This window comes from Rhinolophus hipposideros (assembly GCF_964194185.1).
Source record: "Rhinolophus hipposideros genome assembly, chromosome: 1".
NCBI classification, from domain to species: Eukaryota; Metazoa; Chordata; class Mammalia; order Chiroptera; family Rhinolophidae; genus Rhinolophus; species Rhinolophus hipposideros.
This window is the reverse complement of record NC_138047.1, coordinates 18,165,559-18,181,395: the sequence shown is the minus strand read 5'-3', so window position 1 is coordinate 18,181,395 and position 15,837 is coordinate 18,165,559. Positions and strand designations below refer to the sequence as shown.

At 37.1% G+C, this 15,837-nt stretch overlaps 1 protein-coding gene across 9 annotated transcripts in view; it reads left to right on the top strand.

Annotated features, from left to right (window-relative positions):
• The window catches only part of CACNB2 (calcium voltage-gated channel auxiliary subunit beta 2), a 332,881-nt gene that overhangs the window by 141,292 nt on the left and 175,752 nt on the right, over nucleotides 1–15,837 (top strand). The window lies entirely within an intron of this gene.

The window sequence follows — 15,837 nt, the reverse complement described above, 5'->3', positions numbered from 1 at the left end:
ATGACTTTGTCAGAGATTTACCTTCTGTTGGTTTTGCTGGACTTTCTATCTAGATAACTGGTCTTTCAGACAGTAATACTTTCTAAAAATATCTACTTTCATATTTTCTGTATTATGCTCTAAACATATACCATTGCTGTCAGCAATACTTCCCTGGTGTTATTTACTCTCCTTTCTTTCCTTGTTGGGATTCATTAGAAGGTTTAATGTATTTATTGCAAACACCTGTGTAGATTTTCAGTTTTGTCAACTTCACTCACAATTGACAGGAAATCAGAGTGTGTCTGGTGATTCAGATAAATTGTTTACTTATGCTCACAGCTGCTAAGATTCTTCCAGAAAGTCACACATACAGACAGGTTTTACTTCTTCCCATAATTTTTTTTTTCCACTAAATAGATGGACTCTATATCCAGACTGGGAAACCTCAGAGATTATACCAGATTACTCTAGTGTCTGCACATGTCTTATATTAACCTTCTGTTATCAGTATATATATTGAGTATTACAATTTTAGTACAGTTTTTTCCTTTCTTAAAATGTGTATACATTTTTTTGGCACCCTCTGTATATGGATATGTGGTACTTTATATAGCCAGTCATAAAGCATTAACAAGTATCCACCTGTATGAAGCCTGCCATTCTTGTTCTTGAAAAGATTTTAAATTGTTTTTAATTTTTAAACTTTTCCATGTTTTGACCCCCTTCACCCATTTCTCCTACCCCTGCCTCCAACAACCACCGATCTATTTTTAATTTAATTTTAATTGTGTTTCTTAATATTAAATTGTGTACCCTTTAAAAATAATCATAGATCTAACTTACAAGGTTCTCAGACATTTAAAAGGGGGCAAATCATCCATTTTTGTCTCCAAACTAACCCTATTCCCCTGCTTCCTGTTTCCTATTTCGCTTCCTGGTGACACTATTCTCTCCTCCAAAATTCAGAGCATTGTGACCACATACCATAATGAGGAAAATACAGACTTTGGAGACACATTTTGAGTTTCAATCCCAATTCTTCCACTAGCTGTTTGCCCTTGGACAAATGATTAAGCTCTGAGGTTTAGTGTATTCATTTTTTAAATGGGGATGATGAAACATTTCCTATAGGAATATTTTAAAACTGATGCATGTAAAATACTTATCAGAGTGCACTCACAAGTAATTTGTTCAATTCTCTGCCGCTGCTTTTGTCTGTCCTTTCCTTTATGATCCCACTGCTGTACCACTAATTGAGGGATTTCTTGTCTCGTATCCACCAGACTCTGTAGCAGTCTCTGTATTGAGCACTGACTTCCCAACTCCCCCCTCCAGTCGATTCCAAACCCTCCACTGTTCATTAAGTTCCCTTCAACCCAGATTTTCATCAGTTCTCTGGCAGAGCAAATCATTTATAGATTCCTTGCCATCCATAAGTAAAGTTACATTAAACATTCTCGAACTCTGGGTCCAGCAAGTCTGTTGATGCCATTTTCCCAACAGGCTCAGAGGATAGTTACCATTTTTTAGCAATAAGGTGTTTTTAAATTAAAGTATGCACGTTGTTTTCTTAGACATAATGCTATTGAACACTTAACAGACTATAGTAGAGTGTAAGCCTAACTTTTATATGCACTGGGAAGCTAAAAAATTCACATGACTCACTTTTTTGCAACATTATTTTATCGTGGTGGTCCAGAATGGAATCTGAATGTCTCAGAGATATGCTTGTACCCACCTCACATGGGGGTCCTGAGGATTAGTCATAAAAATGTAAGGAATATATATCCTGTGGACAAGAGATGTCATAAGAAAGAATGGTTAGGCAAGGACTTTACCTGGCCATGCTACTTAAAATGACCTCTGGTGCCAATCTAGGTTTCTGAACCTGATCTCAAAAAGGGTGTCTACATCCAGTCTCAATCTATGTTTCTGGCCTAGTTCCCACCATTTCTATAGAGAGAACCTCTCCGTTTCTGAACACATGTGCTGTGTTCATACTTCTGGGCCTCTGCTCCCACTGCTTGGCTACCAAGTTGACTCCTACACCACTGAAATTTAATTTGTGTTACTTCTAAGCCAAGTTTAAAACTAACTCTTATTGGTAAAGGTTGTATTAAATAAAAGAGGTCATTAAAATTCCCCGTACCATATCTGTAAGTGGGTGTAGCCTTTGTGTAACATAAGTTTGCATTTATGTCATTAAGACTGACAGAACATACTACAGTAAATTTCGAAATTCTAAGTATTTCTTATGTCTTTGATAACCTATTTAACAGTCAATAAAAATCTGCCAGTTTATATTATCAATGATGCAATGACTTCTGGAAAGAAAATTAACAGGATATTCAGAATACTCTGAGGTGGAAAGAAAGATGGGATTTCTGTTGAGGACCACTGCCCATCTAAGAAAAGTAGACAATAAGCAAGGAGAGAGCATTATTTTAACTGGCATCCTACCAAAAATTAAGGTGAGATGGAAACTACCAAAATGCAGAGGAAGCCCCTATTCCTTTCAAAAAGGACAGCCGTATGCGGGAGTGCAAACCTATCAGTGTTACTCTCACCATGGAAGGACGGTATTTTTATCTGGGCACAGTTTGCTCATCCTTAGCTCTTAAATTTATGATAGTTATTAACTTCCGAAGTCAAACCAGGAGAGTGAGACCAGCTGACTTAGCTCTGTGGTGGCATGAAAGAAATCCTGAAAGTGGATGACAAGATTTTTTCATATCTTCCACCTGGTTAAACTAGTTCTACAGAGTAAATTCACTGAGGACAGACATGAATATCTCACATTTCCTGGGGCCTGAGAAAAGTAACCCGTTACGCATTCTATTTAAATTAGCATAGCCTTAAGAAAGGCTGGGAGTAAAAACGTTACCAACCTATCAAAGCAGAAGAAGAAATAGCATTGTCATAGATTTCTCAAAATCACCAGTATCAGCCATCTCAGCTTGACACAAGAAAAACCGAAATGGAATCACTCCTCTGAGAAGAGCAATGTTGAATAGCGTCTGTGATATTGTCACAGTGATCCCAGAAACCTCTAGAGCAGCAGTCTGAGTAGTTTGGCGTGGCTTTTATTACCGCAGTGATCTGAGCAGCTTGCAGATCTGAACAGCCGCAGGCAGTAGACGCAGCAAGGATAGCACACATTTTTAAATGTGAATGACAGTTTGGTGTGAGGTAGACTTTTCTAGTCTTGCAGGCAGATTGCAGCTTTGTGCAAACTGAGCTAACCAGAGACAGCCTGCTCCCTTCATAAAGCCCTCTTAGAGCTTCATGCCGTCGCAGGTGTCCTTTAAGTTCTGAAGCTTCATCGGGGTCTCTCTGAAGTCATCGTCCCACGGCGGAACTCACAATGAAGGAAGTCGAGTTAGGACCTTGTTGGCCACTGGTGTTGCCTCTGGATAAAGGAAAAGAGAGAGTTTATTCTGGGCTTTGTTTTTCCCTAAAGGCTGTGCAGGAGTACAGACAGAAAAGCAGGGATGTGAGGACTGTTTGAAAGAGGAATAAAAACAAAAACAAACAACAACCAAAACACATCTCAGTGCCACATGTCTGTTCATAAGAGCCAGTACTAAGCCCGAAGCTGTGACAGCCCACATGAGCATCTTCATTTTCTGCCACTTTCTCAATAATCTTGTAAAATACTGTAGAGATGTCAGAATACTACCTGCAGAGGCAGGCTATTCATATGGGTGCACATCCAGCTCTGCCCTTCGTGTCTGTGAGAGAGTCTTGACACTATAAAATGTTATCCAAGTGTTCTTGTTTTATTAAAATGTGATTTAAAGTCATTCAGTGTCTAGGAAAGTCACCCTTGTTTTAAAACCACAAAATTGCAAGTCCTGGTGGCAGTGGACAAGTGGATTTCTCAGTAGGGTCTTAGTGGGTAAGTGTATTACCTCAAATGAGGAAATGAACTACCCTTGCCATCTAAGACAGTGGAATGTAACACAAGATATTAAACACATTTGTTTCAAATATTGAGTTGCAAAGATTGTGTGTTTCCCCAAATTTCCAGGTGAAGGATAAGTCGGTGCTCGTTTCACTCATTTTTTTTTTCAATGTAACCTAAACCTGTTAATATCTATATTCATCAAAGCTACTGTGGTTGCCTGGCAACCAGGCATAGTGGGCTAGCAAGGCACCAAAGCAAGAAATCAAATGCGGCTAACAAAACCTTGATTTATGCTGCCACGGGGCAGAAAAGCCATTCTCTCAGTGTTCTGTACGGATTTTTCTTTTCAAAGCATAAGTAAATCTTTCAAAATGTTAGCTCAGTGTTATGAGGAGTTTAAAAATTATGGTATATTAGGTAACCTTACAATGTAGTTGCATAAGTGTGAAGGAGAAATCTCTGCTCTTCCTTAATTAAAATAGGGGTGGTTGTTTTCCTTATAGGCCATCTTAGGGTTTTCATTCTCACTTTTCATTTCCTCTGCAGAAAGATATATACATTATTCTTGGAATAAAAGGTCATCGACATTGAAGTGTTCACATTGGGAAAAAGAGGTTTAGGGTTAATGACTGCCAAACATATATTTTTGTATCTTATGCATGGGAGTAAAAAGAAGAATGAATTAAAATGACTTTTCTTATGTAGATTCTTCTACTCTTTCTTATCTATTTTTTTCTTATAATTTTTTTGTCTTATATTTCTTTTTTTGTCTTATATTCCTCCCCATGGAAACTTTATCATCTCTAAAATGAAGAGTAAGGAAAGCTTTCGGATTAAGGACAATAAGCGTCATCTACTTCCTGGAGAATATCTATTATGTGACTGAAACAGAATTGGAATATAAAGCTCACATTATCTGTTGTTTTATTATCTCACTTGTTTCATAGTTCAGATTTTATTAGATAGGTTCAATATTCAGAGGAAAAAGTAAACTAAAAGACTCTGAATCAAATCCTTTTTGAAATAAGATTGGGGAATAATATAAAATAAAGCAAATAACCAGGACTATTAAAGTAAAGATGTGGATAAGTCTGACAAGGATGAGAACAGAAGACTGATAGAATTAACTTAGTAATGTTTTGGTAACCAGCATGAAACCTCAAAATATGCAGTGAATGTGGCTTTTGGTTCCTCGGTGATGGAGGAAGCCAGTCTTTCATTATTACTTTACTGTCAGTCATTTATATCTATTTGACATTCTTCTTTCTTTTGTCCTTATTTCATAGTTGGTATGTATTATGGTTTTTCGAGCAAACTGGAAGTTCAGGTTTTATGTAAAATCTCCTCTAATTTGTAAGTGTTAGCTTCAATAAAAACTAACAACCTCAGTGTATTAAAGGTTAAACAAAACATACCTGGAAGCTAGACTATGAGAAGAGAAGAGGGCGGATGGAGGAATCTTAAGGAATTCTCCCTCAGGAAGAGGCTGAAAATAAAAGTGAGAAGCTGCCAGGGAGGTACAAGAAATAGTGTCCTGCTGGACACCATGGTGGAGAGGAATACAGGAAGAAGAGAAGTCGTGTCCCTGGGGTCTTAAGTGATTTTAGTGAAAGGGCATCTGTGACCTGAGAAAAGAGATTTCAAGGGTTTGGTGACAGTCAAGCACCGATGCAGTAGTTATAAAAAGTGTGGAGGTGATGAAAGCAAAATCCAGCCTCTGGTTTCCGGAAGGAGGAAGTGGACCAAAATCACTTGAGGGGAAGTAAGTTGAGCGTAAAGGTGGGCATGGGTAGACAGGACACAAATTCTGGGGCAAGTGGGAGAAGATGGGACCAAATACAGCGGTCTAGGGTTCACCTTTGAAAGAATTACAAATTTAAAAGGAAGCAGAACACATAGATGAACATATAAAGTTTTTGTGTGTGATTAATTATATGAATTTTGAGTAAATTCCATGTTGGTTGACATGTCTCGTTTTGAATAGAGGTGAGGTCTTTGGAAAATGAGGAGGGCAGAGTGAGATAGGATGAAGAATAGGAAAGAAAGGTCTATAGTAAAATGATTGTAAGCATTATTGACAGTCCTGGTGAAATTGGACAAAGGGATCTGTATTGAAATTCTCCAGCAATTTTTAGGAATTACCCTGGAGAAAATAACTGACATTATCTTTAGAGTTAATAAGTATTAAAGAGAGTTGAGGAGTGAAGGGTCTTGGGTTGTTGAAGTTTGAACTGATGAAATGTTGGACCTTGGCCTGTGGATCAAGGAGAGAAGCAAGAGATTCAAGGAGGAATTCAGTAGACTGAAGATGTCACAGAGATGATAAAGGATTTAAGGTCTCGGGAAAGGCTTTGTAAAAAAGGGAGCAGAGAAGGTAAAAAAAAAAACAAAAAAAAAACAGGTTACGATCAGATAAAAATTTCAGGGTTTGACATCCCTTACTTAAAACAATTTGGAGTAAAGGCAACAAGAGGTAAGAGTCGTGTGTGGCTTCCTGGTGAGGATGTGAAAGTTCCTCTAGTAGCAGAGAGCCAGGGACTTAAGGGTAGGGACAGAATTTTGCACGTGACATCCTGGATGTTGGCAGAGAACACAGTAGAGAGGAAAACCTGGCCAGGTGAACCAGTGTTTGAAAACCACAGTGGGGGTTACCTCATAAGTTGGGAACTTGATGTTATGCTTTAAATTTATGGCATTTATAATTTACAATTGTAAACCAATTGTTTGTTCTTGATAACCCTCTTCCCTATGAGATTGAAGAGAAAGATTGTATTTTATCTATTTTTTTCACCACTGGATACCTAATTCCCAGCACAGTGATGGCTCATTGTAGGTATGTTCCATAAATATTTTTCACGTGAATTAAAAGTCAGCAATAGAGGTGGAAAGAGGGTCATGCAATTTGATGTCATGGGTTTAAAAAAAGCAATGTGAGGTCTCTGACTGAAATGAATGGGAGATATTTTGGAAGTGGCAGTAAGGAGATTGTCCCTTGATAAAAATAAAAGGTGAAAACTTCCAAATCAATTATGATAAAATATATAATTAATTCAAACATTTGCTGTCTTGCAAGAGACAAAGAAGGGGTGGTTTAATTTTTCCATTGCAAGCATGTATGTATTTCACTGCTTCAGTCAAATAAACCAAGAATGTGGTTGGTTTAAGTCTAAATAATATACATCAGAATTTTATATTTTCATGTTTGTTGAAAGATCATTATAAAATGACAAATGTACTTTAAAATTGTAACTCTCCCAAAGCATTACAGTGATTTCTTGAGTTACCAATCAGTTCTCCTACAAGGTCACTTTCAAGAGTTCATGCAATCTGGCCGTTAGGGTCAGAATGAATAGTAAGTTGGGTGTGCAACAGCCTGCCAAAAACAACCCTAAATGTGCCAACTATAGGAGCCAGCAAAGTTACAGAAGGTGTAAGGTACGCTTGACACCTTTAGCTCTTGGCAAAATAAGTCAAGGGTATGACTTGACAACTTTTTTGGGTGAACGAGTTGTCCCTTGTGTTTAAAATGTCATCAATAAATGATGTGTATTTGCTGATGTCAGCCAGAAAATGAAGCACTTTCAAAAATTTAATTTTAAAACAGAGTAATATTTGAATGTAAACATACTCCAATTCTCATTTTGGTTTGGAAACATTGTAAAATTGCCTTTTTTTTTTTTTAAGTTCAGATTCTTTCAGTGATAGGATTGTATTTTTTCCCCTCCTTGTTACCACTTTTTCCACTTTAACATTTTCAGTATTGAAGTAAAAGTAAATCTGTTGTCTGACATGGTCCCCAAAGTTTAAAATACTGGATGGTACTTTCTGGATTAAAATCTGTTTTCTTATGCTTTATGTGTGTGAAAGGGAGCTGTGGGAATTACTCCTGGATTTTTTTTAAAAGGGTTGAAAAATGGGATTTTTCAGAAACAGAGTAAGTCAAAAGTCAAAAATATCTCCAGCAGTTACGTGAATAACAGGCTGCCAAGAATTTTAAACTGAAGATAGAATCTGATTAGGAAGGAGGTGTTCCCATAGATGGGAAGATAAGACCTTCTGTGGTTCTGTCTTCATTGGTCCTGTCCATCACAGGACCTTAAACGTAGTAAACCCTTAAGAAGACACTGACTTTATTTGATCCATGAATTTCTATTTGTTTCAGAATGGATGTCCCGATTCTTAGTCCACTGAGAATGAGGCAGGGATGTGTTTTCAAACTTGCATATAATAAATGGATTATTGATTTGACAGAATAGAGATAGAAGAGTAATCTAAATGTTTAATGTTAGATTTGCCAGTTTGAAATAAATAAAACATAAAACTATCTCTGAGGCCAGTTGTTATATGAAGAGATATTATAAGAGTACTTATTTTGTCCAGCCGACTAGTGACTATTGAGTACCTGCTACGTGTACTGGAGAATCAATGACTCCCGGCCCTTAAGAAGCTTTCATTCTACTGGGGGTGGGGATGGCACAAAATAAATAAACAAGTACATGTATAATATGACAGGTATTGAAGACAGATGAAGCAGGGTGAGGAGATAAAGAATGATTTCAAGTCAGGGCATGACACACATTTCTCTAAAGGATATGTGCCTATCTCTAAAGGATATGTGCCTTCCTCTAAAGGATATGTGCCTATCTCTAAAGGATATGTGCTTTTCTCTAAAGGATATGTGCCTATCTCTAAAGGATAGGCACATCAGCCTCTCTTGCTAAGGGGGCCTTTGACCAGGCACATGAATGCTTGCTCCAGGAACTAGAATTTAATGCATCATTCTGATAATATTCCAAAATGATTACAATGCAACTAATTCCAAGCCTGTTTGAGATACTCAGTTATGCAGCTTCTAATATTTGTTTTATATTCAAATGGTTTATTCTGATCTTTGAGTAGTACAGCCTTTACTGTTTTTTGTTTATTTGTTTGTTTTCCTGTTATATTTTCAGAAGTGTGTTTTAAAGCTCAGTCTTTGAAATTCTAGAATTTTCTGATTAAGGTAGGATTTTGCAGTTCTTTTTTTTTTATTAGTTTCAGGTGTACAAAACAATGTAATAGTTAGACATTTATCTTTTATATCCCTCACACAGTGATAACCCTCCTCCCCTCATCTACTACTCCTCTGAGATCGCATACAGCCCTTACATTTCCACTGTCTCTATTCCTAAAGCTGTACTCCACTTCTTGTAAATATATTTATATATTTATATAATATATATAATTATAGTTGACGTTCATTATTGTTCAGCTTCAGCTTCAGGTATACAGTGCAGTGATCAGGCATCTACATCATCCCTGAGGTGGTCTCCCTAATAAGACAAGTGTCCATCGGATGCCCTGCGAAATCTTTACAACATTATTTATTACATTCCCCAAATTGACTTTTGTATCCCCTTGGCAATCTTGTGGTTACCGATTGGGCTTTCTAATCCCCTCACTTTTCCCCTTATGCCCACCCCACCCTCCCATCTAGCAACCCTCAGTTTTTCCTCTATGTCTCTGAGACTGTTTCTGATTAGTTCTTAAATGACATTTTGTATCCTGTCTAAAGTTTACTTTGATGGTAATAATTAGGTTTACTCTATTTCTAAGTCAACAAAAGCATGCAATAGAAAAAATATTTTTATTTTTTAAGGTAGAGATATAAAATATATAAGTTATTTATTCAACAATCCTTTTTTGGAAGTTTTTGTCCCTCAACTTTTTCTATGTCTTCACTATATGCTATTATTTTTTTATTCTGGCCACAATGCATGCATATGGGGGGAAAATATCCAAATAGAACAAAAGGGTATGGGATGAAAACTAAACACCTCGCTGTACCCTCCATAGCCTCCCTCAGTTTTACTCCTTGGGGAGAACCACTGTTAAGAGAGTTTATAAATTTTAATTCATATGGTGGTTCCCAGTATATATGTAAATATTAGTTTATCCCCCATTTAGCAATTAAATTTTAGACCCTTGGAAAGATGAGGAATTTGAAACATATTACTCCCCCACTTCTAATAACTTCCACTTTTTGTTACTTTATTTATATGTTACATTCTGTTTGGAAACTGGAATTAAGTCTTTAACTTTATTATATAATTTGATTTTTTAAATTGGAACCAATAAACAGCATTTACTGTATCATGATTATGAAAGCATCATTTACATATTGGATCCATGGAGAAGCAAGTGTACTCCAATGTCATGAAAAGTTGCCACTCAAACGTTATTCTTTCATATCTCCTGAACAGTGGATTCTCTTTCTTTAAAGTTACCTCTACTTCTTCTCAGTGCTATTCAACTGATAATGGGGTTGATATCCCATGAAGTTCTTGTTCTTGGATTATTTTTTGTTTTGCTGGAAAACCTTTAGTAAAAAAAAATACATATGTATATATATTTCTATGTATATATACACACACATATATATATAATGCACTTTCAAAAATGTCTTCCTTTTGATCTTATGCTTAATAAATTTCTTGATATGGAATTATAATTTCAAAATATATTAGTTCCCTGCTGAGAAAACCTACCTTTTCTTCCCTCACACTAGTCCCCTTCCATGCTTTTGAGGATGTCAGTTTTACCTTAGACTGCTTTGTTCCTCTTTCAGTCCCAACACCTTTTAAAATATATTTAATACTCCTTGTCTTTTTTAAGCATATAAGGTGTCCAACACAACTCCTCAAATAAGTAAATCTTATGGAATAAAATTAAAATGATAAATATGGTGAAATTCAAGGTCTCTAAATATTGAATATAGTTAAATATAAAGTTAGTAAATTTTAAACTTAAAATCCCAATTCTAAACCAATGACTCAGTTACATATTTAAAATTGGAATTGAAAAGCTGATCTGTTTCTACTGAGCCAAAGTCTCTTAAATATTAAAAATACATAAAATATGAGATATGCAAGGCTCCTTTACATAGAAATGCTAATTACGTTTAGTCATTAAAATATTGCTGTTTTTAATTCTAAATTTTTCTAGGCATACCCACCAAGGAAATAATTTACATCATACTCTCTCTCAGCCAGTTAAGATTATATAATGACCAGACAGGCTGACCCAGACTGTGAATGAATCCTTTTCAATGATTACAATGCGACATGCTCAGGTCTCTTAAGGTCACTCTATCAGTGGCCTTTAAACATATGTATTTGTGGGGATAAGAGTGTGGGGTGGGGCAGGGAAGAGTTCTTATAACCCTTATAGCCCAGCTCATCCAAATCCCTCATTGGCTCCTTGGTCTAGGTCCTATACGCACTGGGATGGATTTGGCCTTTCTCTAGATTTAAGATTTGTGTGTATGCCTTTTCTGTCTTAACTGGATTTTGATAAATTCAGCCTTCTTCTCATGCGTTTCCTGACACTTAGGAATGCACAACTCTTGGAGGTTGTTCAAATGATATCCAGCTGAGTTCTAGGGAGCTCTCATAACATTGACTTTTTTGTCACAATGTTCAAGGGCGCACTGCTCACAATTGGAGACAGAGCAAGTGACTGCTGACCTCTAGAGGCTACTTGATGCAATAAATGATAATGTTTCTGTATAATAACAGCGCTGACATCAGGGGGTTGTAATGGATTTGAATTGGGATAATGCAAGTAAAGGCATTGCCCAGTGCCTGGCAAGCAGGCAGGACTCGGTGACAATTACCACATATTATGGCTGCATTAGATAAAGCATTGTCAATAACAAATATTAATATTTAAATGAGAGAAAAAACTATACTAAAATGATTGGTGTTGCATATCTCTTCTATCTTCCCTTTTGTTTTGAGCACTGTTTCATTAACCTAGTATTACAATAGTAAGATAGCTTTAGATCAGAATTTCTCAACCTTAGCACGAATGACATTTTAGGCTGAAGAATTCCTTGGTGTGGAGAGCTGTCTTGTGTTCTGTAGGAGGTTTACCAGGATCCTTAGTCCCTGTCCACTAGATATCAATAGCAACTCCTCTCCAGTTGTGACAACCAAAAATGTCTCCAGACCTTGCCAGGTGTCTCTTGGGGAGGGCAAAATCCCCCCTGTTTGGGAGCTACTATTTTATAGTGATACCGATTTTGTGAATTTTAAAAAAATTATGTTCCTCTTTGCTTCTCTGAACTCAGTTTCTATCTTTGGAGCTTTCTATCACTTGCCCTAAAAGCCGCACAGAATATGTCATCGCGTCCTTTTTCTCCCGAGCTCAGGGGCTATAGATGAGAATGTAATTAAGATTAAATTAAAAGTTTTATTGAAATTAATCATCAGCCTGTTAGGGGGAAAAAGTGTTTCCCATAACCCATCCGATGGCACTCTTTCTTGTAAGCCTGATGTTTGGCTTCTTAAGTTTGTTACTGGTTAAGAGAATTGCAGATGTATTCCATTGAGGAAAGTGGTATGTTCCCACACTAACGCAAAACATTGTATTCTTCTAGTTAATCATTTCCAAAGAGCTGTTTCTATTTGTGGTTAACTACAAAAATATTGGCTTGCAAGTCATTTATTTATGATTAAGTTAATTTCTTTCTACTGAAATACTGTAGGCTTTTGATGAAAGGAATCAATTTACTAGAGGCTTCTGGGCAATCAATAAAGATTTTAACTTGAAGTATAAAACACCAGATCATTACATGGTAACCTCAGAGTGTTATTAGCTTTTTATAACCAGTAAATATTGACTATTGAGAGAATGGATGATTACACATCAGCATACATTGGATTTTATCACAGGGAAACTGTATTACACTACAATCCCCACAGTGTATTTAATGGCTTTCTAGGAAAGAGAGTTGTTACAAGCTCTGAAGATTTGGGATTTGGGGGAAAGAAAGCACCGTTTAATTGTTCAACCTGTCAAAAAATAATACTATGGAATATTTCTATTGTTAATAACTTTAAATGTTGTTATTTATTTTGGATAAGAAGACTGCAAAGACGCTCAACTATGTTATGCAGTAATTTGTTACATCAGTAAAAATGGGGGGGGAGGGAGCTGGAGAGTTGTTGTGTTTTCCTCCGTGTTCAAGTCTGAAAAATTACTTGCAGAGAGATGGAAACATTTAGATAATTGAAATTCCATAGTTCATCTTTCCAAATTCATGGGGGAAAAAAGTTAGCCTCTCTACATATTCATCCAAAATAACCAAACCAATCTATCACCATTGCCCTCGGTTACCCCTCAAGTACTTTTAACCATAGAGTAAAACATTTCTCAGTAAACAAACCCTGCGATAACTGTTACAACAAACACAAAACATTACTATATAATAATAAAAAGCATCCGAGTTCCAATGGAAAATATATTTGCTTACTATAATAGCAATTCTAGTGCAATGGAAGAATTTGACTTCACCCTAGAAACGTCTTAGAATTTGAACCAAGGGATTAAAAACCACATGGTAAAACCTTATTAACTGAAAACCACTCATGGGAAACACAACTGAAAATCTAGTAATTTTTGTTGTTGTTTCATTTGTGTGTTTAAGAACGCTTGTTCTTAGAAATTCGCATACTCATTCTAATCTAACAAATTAAAGACATGCATAGAGTAATTTCTAATTCATAGATAGGAATAGTGGTGTGCTGATAAGGGTTTAATATGGAGGTATACAAAACAAACAAACAAACAAACAAAAACCTTTGGAGCATTTGTCAATTGCTGTGGTGGAAATATTCTCACCATGGCCAATTTCAAGCTACAGTGGGACCTCAGTAAATCAGCGCCGGGAAGAGATGTTCACTAGCACACTATTTTCTAGCATTGTCATCACATAGGTACAATAGGCATAAGTAACCACAAGAGTAGAGATATTAGCAAAATGTAGTAAAATAATTAGGAGACTGAATTTTGAGTATTTATTACCTTTGTTAATAAGCATAATTTATTTAGTTGTAAGTTTTATAATTTAATTTTAGTAATGGCTGTGTTTGACAGCTGGCTCTCAATTCCTGAAATTTTCACCCTCAGCCAGGCCACCTCCAGGAACACACCACTAGTATTTATTCATTCACATGTAAATTTTCTTAAAGGTTAATAGGTATTCGAAACATCTGTTTCCCAAGTATTTTAAAGTACTTCCCTTGCAGTACTAGGGTACATTTATTCACCTCTGTGGGTTTAGTGCCTAAAACAAAAGCTGACATATACTAAGTTCTCAATAAATGTGGGGTAACTGGTTTATCTTAAAAATGTGAAACCAAAGGAAAGTTCAAGTAGCCTCTGTTATTACCTCACATCACTTCTGAATTAAAAATCCATATGGATGAACAGAAAAGTTTGTAACCCGCATACGGATCCTATGAGAATAAAGAAAATCTACTCTCTCGGTTGTCTGACCTTTTTCTTGCTAGGATTATTCAAAGGCTAAGGAGCCAGAAAGAGATGCTCACTAGCATACTATTATCTAACATGTCCATCATATAGGTACAATGGACACAAATAATCTCAAGAGTATAGATAGGGGTGGCTGGATGGCTCAGTTGGTTAGAGCACGAGCTCTGAACAACAGGGTTTCCGGTTCGATTCCCACATGGGCCAGTAAGCTGCGCCCTTCACAACTAGATTGAAGACAATAAGCTGCCACTGAGCTTCCAGAGGGGTTGCCAGATGACGCAGTTGCTTAGAGCGAGGGCTCTCAACAACAAGGTTGCCAGTTAAATTCCCGCATGGAATGGTGGGCTGCGCCCCCTGCAACTAAAGATTGAGGACAGCATGGATTTGGAGCTGAGCTGTGCCCTCCACAACTGGATTGAAGGACAACTACTTGGAGCTGATGGGCCCTGGAGAAACACACCGTCCCCCAATATTCCCCAGTAAAATTTATTTTTTTAAAAAAAGAGTATAGATAGCAGCAAAATGACCCTGGTCCCCAGGAGACCCTCAACTTCCCTCAACCTTAGATGTTATTTTTTATAATTCTTTCCACCAAAAAAGGCCACATTCTTAGGAGAGACAAGAGGAAAGATGAGAGCTCCTTTTACAGGAACAGATGCTCGTTTTTACTTCTGCCATCTTCTGAATCTAGTTGGAGTGGAAGGAAACATGCCCTTACCTCCTATGCATTCTTCACCTCGTAACTATTTGCTTTTCATTCCCCATCTGTACCACAGCCCAGTTTCCGAAAACTGTCCTCCTGAACATCTCCAAGGACCTTTTCCTTGCTTAATCTAATGCTCTCTATTCAGCCTTCATCCTACCAGATTTCTTCCTAGTGTTTAACTCTACTGAACATCTATTTTTTTCTTGAAAATGTCATACTTTTAATCATTCATTCAGCAAATACTGACTGAGTTCTCCTCAGAGCCAGACATCACTCTGGACTGGGAAATCAGCCACAAATAAGATAAATGAGGTCTCTCTCTGTCTCTTGAAGTTTCTGTTTTAAATGAGAAAGGCAGCCAATAAAACAAATCAACAAATATAGTAGAAGGGTGGGTGGTTTTGCTATAGAGTGAAGCCTTCTGTAAGGAGATGAGAACTGAAAAACCAGGGAAGCCACTCGCTGATCTAAGGTGTGAAGATTCCAGGCAAATACAAAGGTTCTGAGGAGGAATGAGCCTGTGTCATTCCGGGAAAGGAAGGCCAGTGTAGCTGGAGGAGAAGGCCAGTGTTCGGAATGGCTACACGTGAGGTCAGCCAGGGATTCAGGAGCCAGATTCATTGTTCTGCTTTGATAGCTTTATTCTTTAGTCTCCTCCCAGGGCACCTTCCACTAAGTATCATTTTCTTTGGTTAGCCCCAGATCCTTCTCTTTATAATCGACCCCCCCACCCCAAGAACCTGTCAGTTCCTCCATAAATCAGTTACTCATCAGTTAGAATGAATTTCTTCCTCCTTGGTTCTCACATAAAACTCAACTGTTGACTCTCTTATACTCAGTCATTATGTACTCGTCAGTTCTTCTATCAGCCTGGAAGCTTCTTGAGCATAGAGAGCTTGTCTTATATATCTTCAGTGAGGACAAC